The sequence below is a fragment of the Triturus cristatus genome, chromosome 12 (genome assembly GCF_964204655.1).
Source record: "Triturus cristatus chromosome 12, aTriCri1.1, whole genome shotgun sequence".
In the NCBI taxonomy this organism is placed as follows: domain Eukaryota; kingdom Metazoa; phylum Chordata; class Amphibia; order Caudata; family Salamandridae; genus Triturus; species Triturus cristatus.
In genome coordinates this window covers 681,904,896-681,918,306 of record NC_140595.1, presented here as the reverse complement: position 1 = coordinate 681,918,306, position 13,411 = coordinate 681,904,896, and the positions used below count along the sequence as shown (strand labels likewise).

At 47.2% G+C, this 13,411-nt stretch overlaps 1 protein-coding gene across 2 annotated transcripts in view; it reads left to right on the top strand.

Annotated features, from left to right (window-relative positions):
• The first annotated feature begins 9,301 nt into the window (after positions 1-9,301).
• The window catches only part of PLCG2 (phospholipase C gamma 2), a 436,087-nt gene continuing 431,977 nt past the window's right edge, over positions 9,302-13,411 (top strand). Inside the window, exon 1 of one of the 2 annotated variants that reach the window (XM_085638502.1) lies at positions 9,302-9,436. The gene's annotated coding sequence lies outside the window, so the exon portion shown is untranslated. The remainder of the gene's footprint in view (positions 9,437-13,411) is intronic. The other variant, XM_085638503.1, reaches the window with a different exon arrangement.

Here is a 13,411-nt window from a genome sequence, read left to right as displayed (position 1 = left end):
ATAAACACATGTGGGCTCTCCTGCCGGCTCCGCACATCGCCAATAAAAGATACTCACAACCCTTGCCTGCCCAAATTTACACGATGCCTGCTATGCATAATGTGTGCTATGCATAATGTGCCCCAGATGGAATGCCACCGAAAGCAAGGAACCGCCGCAAAACTGTATTTTTTTTTTTTTGTGCATAATTACGTAGCGCGAACTCGACCCGAAGGTATTGGAGCGCTTTACATAGCTCCGTGTTTACATTACACATTCAGGCATGGGGGGGTTAAATGATTTGCCCAGAATCACAGGATGCGGACGCGAGCGCGAACTCGACCCGAAGGTATTCGAGCGCTTTACAGAGCTCCGTATGTACGTTACACATTCATGCATGGGGGGTTAAGTGATTAGCCCAGAATTGTAAGATGGGGACGCGACCTCGAGGCTCGAACCCTGGTTCCCTGCAACAGATGCGGCATCGCAGCCGATCTCGCCATCCGCGCCTCAAACCCGCCCGCCGCCACTACGTGGCCCACAGCAGACGTGCGCACTGGCTCCAGTCCCCCCCCACCCTGTGGGCGAAGGCATCATTACACACCAGCCGCCGCCCCCTCCCTACCTGCCACATTCAACGTTCCGGTGGTGGCCGCAGCAGATCTGTTCCTCGCACGTGCACCACCATCAGCACGACACTCCAGGCCTGCGCCTGTTGGACACGCCCGGCCGCAAACGCTTCACCCGGCCGATCGGACTCGCGCTCACATTACGGCCAAGCCAGCCGCCACGCCATATTTTCTCCTAGGGGCATCGCAAACCGAGACGCTCTCCCTAGCCCAGCCAGGACATATCGCTAATCCCCGACCACCAGCCGATCGACCAATCGGCCTCCGCTACAAACTTCCTTACAACAAACTTTTATCTTCCCCCCCGGTGGTGCTCAGGTGTCAGGAAGAGGCCGGATACTCCTCTCCTGACACCTATATACCCTCCCAACTCCCGCCCCCCTCCTTCCTTCCTATGATCCCACCCCACCATGTCCTTCTGGTCGTTGCGCGAATACCCCGGGGGAAAACTGGTCTGCGGCCTTCACTTCCCCCGGGGGCCGCACTCTCCTGACGCATGTGATCCAAAATGCTGAGGATGAATGTATCTCTGCAGCTGAGCCAGCTCCAAGTCGCAAGCAGTGTGGACTGGCGTAGACAGCGGCTTTGCTCAGAGTGCTAATTATAATACAGCAGTCCTCCAGCCTTACATCTAAGTACAAGAGGCGCAATATGCGTGATCATTATTTTTAATGCGGAAATGCGGGGACTTGCCTCAGAGATGTTTTAAGGCATGGGCAAAGTGGGCTCTGGCCCAGGGCCCCAGCCTTTCAGAGGGCCCCCTGATAGAGCCACCTCTGTTCTGCAGAGTTTAATTACTCCTAAATAGATTGTTTTAAATACTGTTGTCCTTTCATTTATTTTATGTGTTTGATGTGTGAGAGTTTATTACTGACATTTTGCAGAGAAAGTGTGTTCTTTTTTCATACAACAGGCACAAAAAATGTTTAAGATCAAAACAGTACCTCACATATGAGAAATGTAAGGTTGTCACAGAGAGTATTTGGAGTAATTAATGAGCTGCTGCTGTGTTACAATATTGAAAACGCAGGTCACTACCCCTGAATACTAGATCTAAACACATTTATAATTTAGACGAGTGTGCCTGTGTCAGTGAAAGAGAGCATTAAACAGCTGAAATGGGATCCTAAATTCAAAGCTCTTCCGCCAAGAGGCCCCCAAAATTCGTTTGGCCCAGGGCCCCCAAAATCCTTAAGATGTCCCTGACTTGCCTTCAAATGGGTTAGGCTAACGCATGATGCGTGACACTTGGCAGGACTGCACTCAGGCTTTGTGTAGTTCATAGCACTGTAGGTGTGAGAACAGGGCCTGCTTCCATGCATATCTCGTGACTCTCAGGAAATCTAAGAGAAGTCTTCCTGCTGGCATATCAGAGTAGCGTTACAACAAACAAATGATGGACGGAATGCTGACAATGCATACATTCTCCCCCAGTCAAGAGATCTGGGTTAAATCCATCGTTCTTTTGCCCACTACACCACCCCAGTTTAGACATGGCCATATGCAAATCAGTCTTGACCCTGTGCCTCATGGGAACAGTCCAGCCCGAACTGCCAAGCCATGTCTTCCCTGGACCGGAATCAAGCATCCTAGGACCGGTTTCTGGCTATCAGCCTTCATCAGCCAGGATAGCTTGACTCCAGTGGCGTAGTGAGCACGGGTCCCACGTCTGGGAATACCTATCCCACTTAGGGCGAAAAGCGTTACAACAAACAAATGATGGACGGAATGCTAACAATGCAGACATTCTCCCCCAGTCAAGAGATCTGGGTTAAATCCATCGTTCTTTTGCCCACTACACCACCCCAGTTTAGACATGGCCATATGCAAATCAGTCTTGACCCTGTGCCTCATGGGAACAGTCCAGCCCGAACTGCCAAGCCATGTCTTCCCTGGACCGGAATCAAGCATCCTAGGACCGGTTTCTGGCTATCAGCCTTCATCAGCCAGGATAGCTTGACTCCAGTGGCGTAGTGAGCACGGGTCCCACGTCTGGGAATACCCATCCCACTTAGGGCGAAAAGCGTTACAACAAACAAATGATGGACGGAATGCTGACAATGCTCATGGTCATCGCGCCCATGCAACCAGTCTGTTGCAAACTCTTCATTGGCTGCCTATCCAGAGGCGCATTGACTTTAAGACACTCACGCTGGCTTTTAAGACCCTTCACGGCACGGGCCCCCGCTATCTTAGGAACAGGATCGCTCTCCATATGCCAGCCAGAGCCTTGCGTTCCGCGTCTCTATCTCTCTCCACGGTTCCAGCAATCAGGCGTGCCCGGATCGGGGGACGTTCCTTCAAATATCTCGCGCCCCGGGCCTGGAATGCTCTCCCATTATCTTTAAGAAAGAGCAAGAGCTTGATGTCTTTTAGAAAAAAGCTTAAAACATGGCTTTTTTGCCAATAAGTTTCACCCTCCCCTGTTGGAGTTCTTTGGTCACGGGTCTGACAGCGCCGGGACACTCTGCTTGAGTAGCTGAGCGCTTAACAAAACCCCTCATAACATAACATAACATAACATAACATAACAATGCATACATTCTCCCCCAGTCAAGAGATCTGGGTTAAATCCATCGTTCTCTTGACTGGGGGAGAATGTCTGCATTGTCAGCATTCCGTCCATCATTTGTTTGTTGTAACGCTTTTCGCCCTAAGTGGGATGGGTATTCCCATACGTGGGACCCATGCTCACTACGCCACTGGATTCAAGCTATCCTGGCTGATGACGGCTGGTAGCCAGAAACCGGTCCTAGGATGCTTGATTCCGGTCCAGGGAAGACATGGCTTGGCAGTTCAGGCTGGACTGTTCCCATGAGGCACAGGGTCAAGACTGATTTGCATATGGCCATGTCTAAACTGGGGTGGCGTAGTGGGCAAAAGAACGATGGATTTAACCCAGATCTCTTGACTGGGGGAGAATGTCTGCATTGTTAGCATTCCGTCCATCATTTGTTTGTTGTAAGGCATATCAGAGTAGGACAGCACTTGTTTGAATCCAGAGTGAGGAGAAAGGTGGAGATAGTGATGCTTGTAGCACAGCACGTGGGACTCAAGGTTTAGTAATATGTGCAGCAGCGAATGTAATCATTTCTATAACGTGTACTGAACCTCCTGTCTGTCTGCGTGCACGAGGGCTTCTATGTTATGTTATATTATGTTATGTCACTGTGCATGTTCTTGCATGAGTGAGTGTTGGTTGCAGTGTCCAGCATGGCAGATATATAGTTGCAAGCCCGATAAGCCCTGCATTCCCACACTCTGCACTTGAAGTGGGGGTGAAAGAGTGCGCTTGTAGCAAGTGCAAGGCCACTCTCTCTTCAGTGCAGATCTGCTTTCTCCACAGTGTTTGAACACAATTGTATTTAGTTTTTTAGTGGCGGTTTTCTCTTGGGTTAATGGAGGGGCTCTGGAAGGGGTAGAGGTGGGCGGACCAACAAATTAACAAGGAGAGGCCAGGCAGAGCCGAACCAGGAAGTCTGTCTAGGCTTTAAAATCCTGTGCATACTTAAGTCGAGCACTGAAAACATTACCATTGACATAAATAAAAAAATCATCTGGAATCATTTCACCTTGGTGCACAAGTTTGTTTAACCGTCTTGAGAGGCGTTTGTGCTCCCACCGTGATGACAATGCCATTAGTTATCTAGGAAGCAAGTCACTTTTCATGTATATATCGCATATGGCCTATTTTCTTTTCATGAATGAGGCAACATTATAGTGTATTAAATCTAACACAAGATGTGATTGCACAGCACACATCCTGAATTTGTGCATTTGAGTATACTATCATATATGCAAATGAAGACAAGCATTTGCAATGCAATAGGTCTCGCATTTATACGAGTTTGAGCTATTGGCATTGTAAATGACAATGCTTTTTATTTAAGTTTGGTTTTTTTCAAACATAAATAAAAGGCACTGTCATTTACAATGCTAATAGCTCAAACTCTCGCAAATGCGAGACCTATTGCATTGCAAATGCTTGTTTTAAATTGTCAACACATTTGGACTTCATTGGGGTCTCCCACCCACCAAATTTTTCATCCTATGAAAAAGTGTTTGCTTTCATTGACTTCAATGTGCTCACCTTCTACAAACATTGGACTTAGGGCCTGATTTATATGTTGATGTGAAGGGAACCCTGTCGCAACAGAGTTCCCTCCCCACCAAAAACAGTGATGAAAAAGGTCCTTTGGGGACTGCTTTCAATTACAAAAAGTTGAGAAATCAAAAGCGAAGTGAAAGCACGTGACCAAGAAGGAATGCAGCTATTAAGCCCCTGTATGGAGAGAGTGGCACGCTGCATAAATGCCCAATAGCAGATCATACATTTTAACCGTATTTTTGTATATTTTAAAATGTTCTGGTGATGAGCGTACCGGCAACCACCAGGTGAAATTAAGCCCCTGAATGAAGAGAGTGGCGCACTGCACAACTGCCCTATAGCATCCAGTGAGCACCTTCTGTTGAAACAACTTTGAGAGGGAAGTTTGAGGCATTCTTCGAGTTCCTTTTTGTGCTCAGGACAACATTTTCATTACTGCTGTTGTAAAATGTGGTACACGGCTCTATTGTGTATTATTATTTAATAAACTTGGACAAAAACAGTGACAAAAAAGGTTACTTGGGGACTGCTTTCAATTACAACAAGCATTTCAAAGAAAAGCCGGTCGGAAATCAATTAGTAACAGGATACTAGGTTAACCAAGAACTGCAGCATCTGGAAAGGCCATAAATGTCATTAGCAGATAACAACCAAAAGCGAAGCGAAAGCACGTGACCAACGAGGAATGCAGCTAATAAGCGCTGCACAAATGCCCTATAGCATACCATATATACTAGCCACATTTTTTTACATTTTAATATCTTTTGGTCATGAGCGTACCGGCAGACACCGAGTGAAAAGAAGCCCTTGTCTGGAGAGATCGGCGCGCTGCACAACTGACCTATAGCCAAGCATTGGCATAGCCAGTAGGTCTCTCCATTGGGACCCTAGAAGTGTTTAGGCAATTTGATTTCCGGGTTAATTTCAGGCCCTTTGCCGCAGTTACACAAGGAAGAAAAGCCCACATTAACTGCAGCATTAAGTCATGTAGGACATCATGATGAGTGCCACAATGTTTTTTTTTTAATTTTTTATAAAGAAACCTTTATTTGACTTCAAAGAGTTACAGACATGGGCCTACAACCCCTCGGGCCGGCCACTAATTAGCATGAAACGTATCATTCCACCGTTATACAGATTGGTCAATGCGAGGATCCCGCCAGCCCACCAGCACTCCCAGTGAAGGCAGAAGCAGTAGTTAAGTGACAAAATTAAATACGGTTTCAATTTTCGATTTAAAACTAATAAACATTACACACAAACAAGGCAATAGGCAGTGTGAATATCAGGACGCGCTCCCCGGGGTAGGAAATCAATGACCTGCGGCAGAGAAGGGAGGGGGGCCTGGGAACCGAGGAAAAATCAAACTGTAACCTACTCATAACCTAACGGATGAGTGCCACAATGTTATTTATTGTTTTAGAAACACATAAAAAAAAAAAAGAAAAGAAAAAATTGTGCAGATCTGGTTCTGCCTGGACTGCTCTATCCAGCGCTCAGGAAATGTATGGGAGAATGTATAGGACTTTAGTTCACGCAAATAACTTACCAGCGTTTGGACTCCGTGTTTTAACAATCTGCATTAGATTACACGGGGCCCCGGGAGAAGGGTTGGTCGCACTGGACACCAGGTAGTGACTGCTTCACACACAGCTGGAAGGCATGTATATAAATCGTAGAGATAAATACGGCCATTTGGTTGTAATAGTCAAAGTTGCCAAAGCAGCCAACAGAGCGGCCTCGGCTCTACCCTGCACCCTCCAGCAAAACCTGCTCTGTTTGTGGCCTGCCTGCTTGCTGGGGGATCTTTGGTAGTAGAGAGATGTGAAAGACGCTGCGGGTGGCGGGCCGGGGTTTTGTGGTGGTTTTAAGAGGGGGAAGAGGCTGCGGGTGGCATGCTGGGGATTTGTGGTGGTGTGTAGAGGGGGAAGAGGCTGCGGGTTGCGTGCTGGGGGATCTTTGGTAGTAGAGAGATATGAAAGAGGCTGCGGGTGGCGGGCCGGGGATTTGTGGAGGTGGGGAGAGGTGGAAGAGGCTGCAGGCCGGGGTTTTGTGGTGGTGTGAAGAGGGGGAAGAGGCTGTGGGTGGCGTGCTGGGGATTTCTGGTGGTGTGGAGAGGGGGAAGAGGCTGCGGGTGGCATGCTGGGGGATCTTTGGTAGTAGATAGATGTGAAAGAGGCTGCGGGTGGCGTGCCGGGGTTTTGTGGTGGTGTGAAGAGGAGGAAGAGGCTGTGGGTGGCGTGCTGGGGATTTGTGGTGGTGTGGAGAGGGGGAAGAGGCTGCGAGTGGAGTGTGGGATTTGTGGCATTGGAGAGAGGTGGAAGAGGCTGCAGGTGGCGTGTTGTAAATTTGTGGCAGTGGGGAGAGGTGGAATAAGCTGCGCGTGGAGTGCTGGGGATTTGTGGCGGTGGAGCGAGGTGAAAGTGGCTGCGGGTGGTGTGCTGGGGATTTGTGGCAGTGGAGCGAAGTGAAAAAGGCTGTGGGTGGTGTGCTGGGGATTTGTTACGTGGGGAGAGGTGGAAGAGGCAGCGGGTGGCATGCTGGGGATTGTGGTGGTGGAGAGAAGTTAAAGAGGCTGCGGGTGGCGTGCTGTAAATTTGTGGCGGTGGTTAGAGGTAGAATAGACTGCATGCGCCATGCTGAAATAAAGAAAGGTGTGCATGATATGTCATGAAGTACATTCCTGGTAACTGAAATTACACAGAAATAGAACTGCAGGTAGTCACGCTGCTGTGAGGTGCATGGGTGCCGTGCATAATTACAAAAAGAGGCTGCATGCACCGTGCTGAAATTAAGAAAGGTGCGCATGCTGTGTCATGATGCGCATTGCTTTAACTAACATTAAACAGAAAAAGAAAGGCAAGTAGTGATGCTGCTGTGCGGTGCCCGGGTGCCGTGCAAAATACAAAAATGTAATTAAAACCAGCTTCATCAACCGTAACAATAACACGGAGCCAAACAAGGCAGAAGATGTATGTGTCATTCTTTCTGCCAGTGAACGAGACAGCTGATCTCCTAAGCAATTCCTCAAGACAGGCGAGTGAGAGCTGAGGACGCGAGCGAGCGCCCGACGTGCGAAAGTGAAAGCAAGCGATTGCGCTTGGTGGGGGTGGGGGAGCGCATTCCAGGCGGGGGAGCGGACCCTTTGAAGTATGATGCCGAGGGCGCCAGTGGGCTGAAGCGCTACCCCAAACGGATTGCATGGCAGCACGATGCACGTGATTGTGCGCGTGCTCGCCATGCAATCCACTTTTGGGAGCACTTTGAAATGCCCCTCTTACTAGAGTCTCGCATAGCGATTGCGTGAACGCAATAGCTAGGCGAGACCAAAAAAAGAGGCTTGGTGAGATAAAATATTTGTCTATGATCACACAATTTGGTCATGTGGGGAAGCCAGAATTAATCCCAGAATTTCTGCTTTCACATTGTGCAATACAGCCTCCAGATGGCCATTTCTTTCTTTCTCTCCTGTATTACAGCAAAGGCCACTATTTTGTCTTTATTCTTTGCACATGAAATTAGAGGTTGGTTGGCAGGCAGGTGCACCATCAAAGTTCAGTTCATTTTTGGCTTGAGGGTGCATGAGGACATGGAACTGAGCCAGAGCCAGGCATCGTGGCTCAGGCTTTCAGCAGCTTGCTCGACTCCAGAAAGAGGGAATCAGACTTTACAGCAGGTAAGGAGCTTTGAGGCCAAGCTGTGCCATCTAGGAGGGGCTGGGTGATGTCTGCTAAGTGGCAGTGAGACAAGAGGGTTAACCATAGTTAAACCTTTCCAAAAAATGTTAAGGAAAATATCTTGTGCGAGTCATATGGGATCTAGGTGTTGCACCATGAGAAGCCCACTTTAAAAATAAATGTACCCTGTCCCTTTTGTACGTATAAGGGAAATTGAATAATCAAAATATACCAGAAATGATTTCGTATCATGCACATCTGCACACCAATTAAATCTCAATCGCATTAAATGTGTGGCCCTGGCCGGGATCCCTTTGGACTGCCAATAGCCCCTCCCCCTAACATCGCCCCAAGCCCCACCCCTAAACCCGCCCACTAGCTAACATCTCAATTTGTTGAGTACCTGCACTTATTTTTTTCCATTTAAAGCACTGTTTATGGGAGAGATAAGGGGCACTTTTGCAGATGGTCGGGAGAGAATCCAAAGAGGCGGTCATGGAATGTGGGGGCGCCAAAAGTGTTTGGTGCACACAGGGCGCCAACAGCGCTAAAGCCACAACACACAGTTCAGCGAGAATCACAGGCCACTCATCCCTCCGCAGGCTGTACCGTGCACGCACCTTCAGCAGCGTGCACAGTAGTTCACAACTGACAGCCGAACGTAAGATACAGTGAGCCCTACCACAAGCGGACACTGCAGTAGACACACAACGGGGTGACAGTGCATCTCCCCACAAAAAGGTATGGAGCGTTTGCACAGTCACTCCAGTAACATACAGTGCACTAAACCCACACAGGGCGACCCATGGTGAGTGGGGGGGGGGGGGGGGCGTGCAGCGCGCTCGACCTTTAGCTTGAATTGACAGTTCCTCTCTCCATGCCTCGAGCCGCACTTCCTGAATCCTCCCCTGTGGTCACGTGACGGGCCTGGGCGAGCTGCTAGCGCTCCAAGCATCGCTCTTCCTGGAGTCGGAGCCTCCGCTGCAGAAAAGTGCGGCTCGGTGTGGATCGGGGGCTGTGGCCGCAGTGCCAGCATGGGACATGTGAGTACACAGGCTCTCTGAGCAGCGGGGGTTTCAGTATGTTACATCTGTCATCGGGGTGGGCTTTAGACTGCGCAGCGTCTGTCCGACTTGAACTTTCGTTTGAAGTGCATTGGGGCTGGATGAACGTTGTCAAAGAGCATAACAGGAAGCTCGGACGGGTCCTCTCAATTATTTTCACTTGAGAAATAGAAGCGGAAGCTGACACTGCGTGATGCTTTTGAGCATCCGCGATCGGTTAGTACATGTGAGCAGGTGAGGCGTGCAAGGAAATAAGAACTGTGAGTACCTGTGATGCGTGAGTACCTGAGATGTTGCATAAAGTACTTACCACATGTGAGTTCCCGGAAAGAGTGAGGGGAGGTTGTGCGAGTTCAGGGAAACTACCAGGGGTCTGGTACAGCATCTTACCGGCGAGGATGTGGCTTTTCTGTCCATGTCACTTGCGACCAGATGGAGCCTGTGAGCCAAATAGGAGTCCTGACGACACCGGAACTGTGAGTATATTGCAGCCTTGTGCACATGGGGCATGTACGGATGTGGTACCTCTGAGGAAACTAGCTCTGGCTGTACTTTGCATATACGAGCATATGGAACATGAGAGAGAGTACGTGGATGTCTGAGTTAATGGGAGTTGTCGGCACTCATGGGTGCTTATGGCCCGCGAGGAAAAATGACATATGCCAGTTTGTGGCAAATGTGATACACTGGACCTGTGAGCACATGGGACATTAGAGTACACGCCCATATGAGTGCAAGAAGTATGCAGGGCCTGTGAGTACACGCAACTTGGGAATGCATCCCTTCTGCAATTGCATAGCAGCATCTGTGAGCAAATGGTACCTGTGAGCAGACAGGATCGCTGAATACCTTTTACCTATGAGCACATATTACCGTAGGATATATATTTATGAGTACACGGTGCTTGTAAGTACGCATGTTCTGTTAGTACATGAACTCTGAGACAACTTTAGATCTGTAAGTAAGAGAGATGTGTCGAAGTGCTTAATTTGTAAAACAATAAGTACCAGGGCCCTCGCCAGAAGGCCACGGCAGCTTGCACCACCCATTGCCACTGCCAGCGCTGCCAATGACAGTTCTAAAACAACTGTTGACCTTCACACTCCTACAAGTGTGATAGTGTAGACTATTCCATGTCCCCAGATCTATAGGAATGGCTTTGGAAGCAAGTATTAGTGATTTTAATGTATATTTAATTCATAAACAACTGTTGTTGTGCTAGTCTCTAAAAAACAGTGCCACTACTATAAGTGTTTGTGTTGACAAAAAAGTGCTGGGGCCGAGCACCGGAAACCACCGCCTCAAATTAAGCACTAGATGTGTAATTATGTTAGGCCTCTATTGTAAGGTTCATATTTTACCAAATGGGGCAGCGGGATGCAGGAAGCCTTTTTTTAGATCTTTGTGCATCGAAGACCAGACTGGTAGTACTTCTGTCACAATCAGGTTATCAGGATGTTAAACATGTTTTCTGCCCTCACAGAGAACTTAAGGTCCGTTTGCACCCGATTGCAAATGTCCTTCCACTATCACCCAGTCTGTTGTTTCCAGATTCTTCCTCATATGACAGGTTGTCTCAGATAAGTGAGGAGCTCTGCAGTACGATAATAATGATGTGAATTAAACGTAATCCCCAGGGCACAAGTCCTATAAAAAGAAGTGGGGGGATGCTGAGGTCACGACAGGAAGTGATGTCACGAAAGGTGGCTTGCACCATCAGACTCATTGCCTCCCCTCGCTCACGCCTTAGATGCGATTGCATCAGAGAAGCCAGCGCGTGAGCAGCGTTCTCAATGAGCTCCGATCTCGCCCCAGAGAGGCCAATGAGTGAATGTGTGGCTCCATTTGGTCCAGTTATCGAGCTCCAGATAAAATAAGTGGGGGGACGCCATCCACCCGCGTGGTACCCCGACTCGAGCCCTGGTAATCCCCCTGTGTCAGTGGAGTCATATAGTAAGCACCACGTCCGGCACCGCACATGGCCAACCACTGATGCTGCAACATCCTCCTCCAGAAAAGAATGGTGTTAGGGACTTAAAATAAAACCCCATAGGAAAAAATGTTAAATTAAATTATTTAAAAAATAAAAACATTCAACATTTAATTATAAAATAGTTTAACAACTTTTCTGAATTTATAAATAATTTAACATTAATTTAATTAAAATTTGTTAAATACATTTAAATTATTTCTATATTTCACTTCTAAAAATTATTAATGTATTATATATTAATATATACATATTTTACTGTAGGGGGAATTGCTTTTTTTTGAAACTTCAAAAAAATATTTTTTATTTAATTTTTATATCTTTTTATTAATTAATGAATTAATTCAAAATTAAGTTAATAGCACTGTATAATTTGTAATGTTGTTTTACATTTAAAATAAATATGTAAAATTACTTTGCATTAATATTTAACAAATGTTTTCACTAACTTATTATAAAGTTCAATAAACTCTTTTACTTCTCTGTACTTACCATAGGGAGATCTCATCCCCGAGTGTGGAGGAATTAATGATACGCAGGATTTGCTGAATTCTGGTCGTAGGGTTCTATCCTCTATTGTTTCATGCTTCACCTTTACGAACTGGGGTACCATCAGTGCTTTAAGTGGGCCGGTACTCACCGGTACTGAGTAACGGCACTTCTCTATTGCCGAGGAGAGTTCCGGTACTCATGAAAAGGTAGGCTCATGGGCTGTGAGTGCTGGTGAGCAGGAGTGGAATGTGTCTGGCAGCCTAGGCGCTGCTGGGAATCCCCGATCTGAGCCCCAGCTGAGCTATTCCTCAGGGCTCATTTGAATAATGTCCGGGTGCTCAGCTCACCATCACGCTGTGTTTGACAGAGCAGGGTCCGTTCAGGCCCTGTGCTGTCAGTCACATTCACACTATCCTGTGCATTTGTACAAGCCCAAGAATCATGGCAGTCCCCTGGCAGTGGCAATCAGGCTACTGCCAGTTCGGCCCTGGTGGCAATTAAAAAAGCCATGGTAGGTGAAGAGTATAACATGGCTTTTATCATACCCGAGTCTTTGGTGTGTCTGCTTATGTTTGTGTGTTTGCCTGCATTTGTATGCTTGTTTTTTGTAAGAAAAAAAGTGTGAGAAAGAGAAAGAGAATCAAAACACTCCGAGGAGGTATTTTAAAGAAAATGGGTGGCACTTTGTGTGTACATGTCTGCTCGGCGACAAAGATTCATAAATAACGTGGTAGGGAGGGTTGTTGGGTGGGGGAGTGAGTAGATGGATGAGTGAGCACGGGTGGATGTATAGATGGATGGATGAATAGATGGGTGGATGAGTGAAAGGATGGATTGGTGAAAGAGGGTGGATGATTGGATAAAAGGGGGGATGATGGGTGGATAAGTGAAAGATTGGATGGATGAATGAAAGGGAGGATGGATGAAAGGGTGGATGATGGATGAGTGAAAGGAGGGATTGAGTGAAAGGGTGGATGGAATGAAGCGGTGGATGGAATAAAAGAGTGAAAGGGTTGATGGATAGATGAGCTAAAGGATTGATGAGCAAAAGGGTGGATAAAGAGATGGATGAGTGAAAGGATGAATGGATAGGTTTGGAGGTGGATGGATGGATGGATGGATGGATAGGTTTGGATATGAAGGGTGGACAGAATGATGGATGAAAGACTGAATAGACTAGAGAATGTAAAGTTTAAATGGTGGACATCAGCAGGTAAATGGTAGGATGAAAGGATGAATGGATAGATCGATGAAAGAGATAAGAGATATCTTCGGAGGAGGGTCTTGATAATTTGCTTCATTTGCTTCATGCCATTAGAGCTTTGGTTTGAAGTGGGGGTATTTTCAGTTTCTTCCTACTTACGATATATAGTATTGTGCCAAACAACAGCAATTAACAGTATGGCATTAGGAAGGTGCATCTATTGCAAAAAAAGGAAATGTTAACATATTATCACATTTCTCTTTCCTTT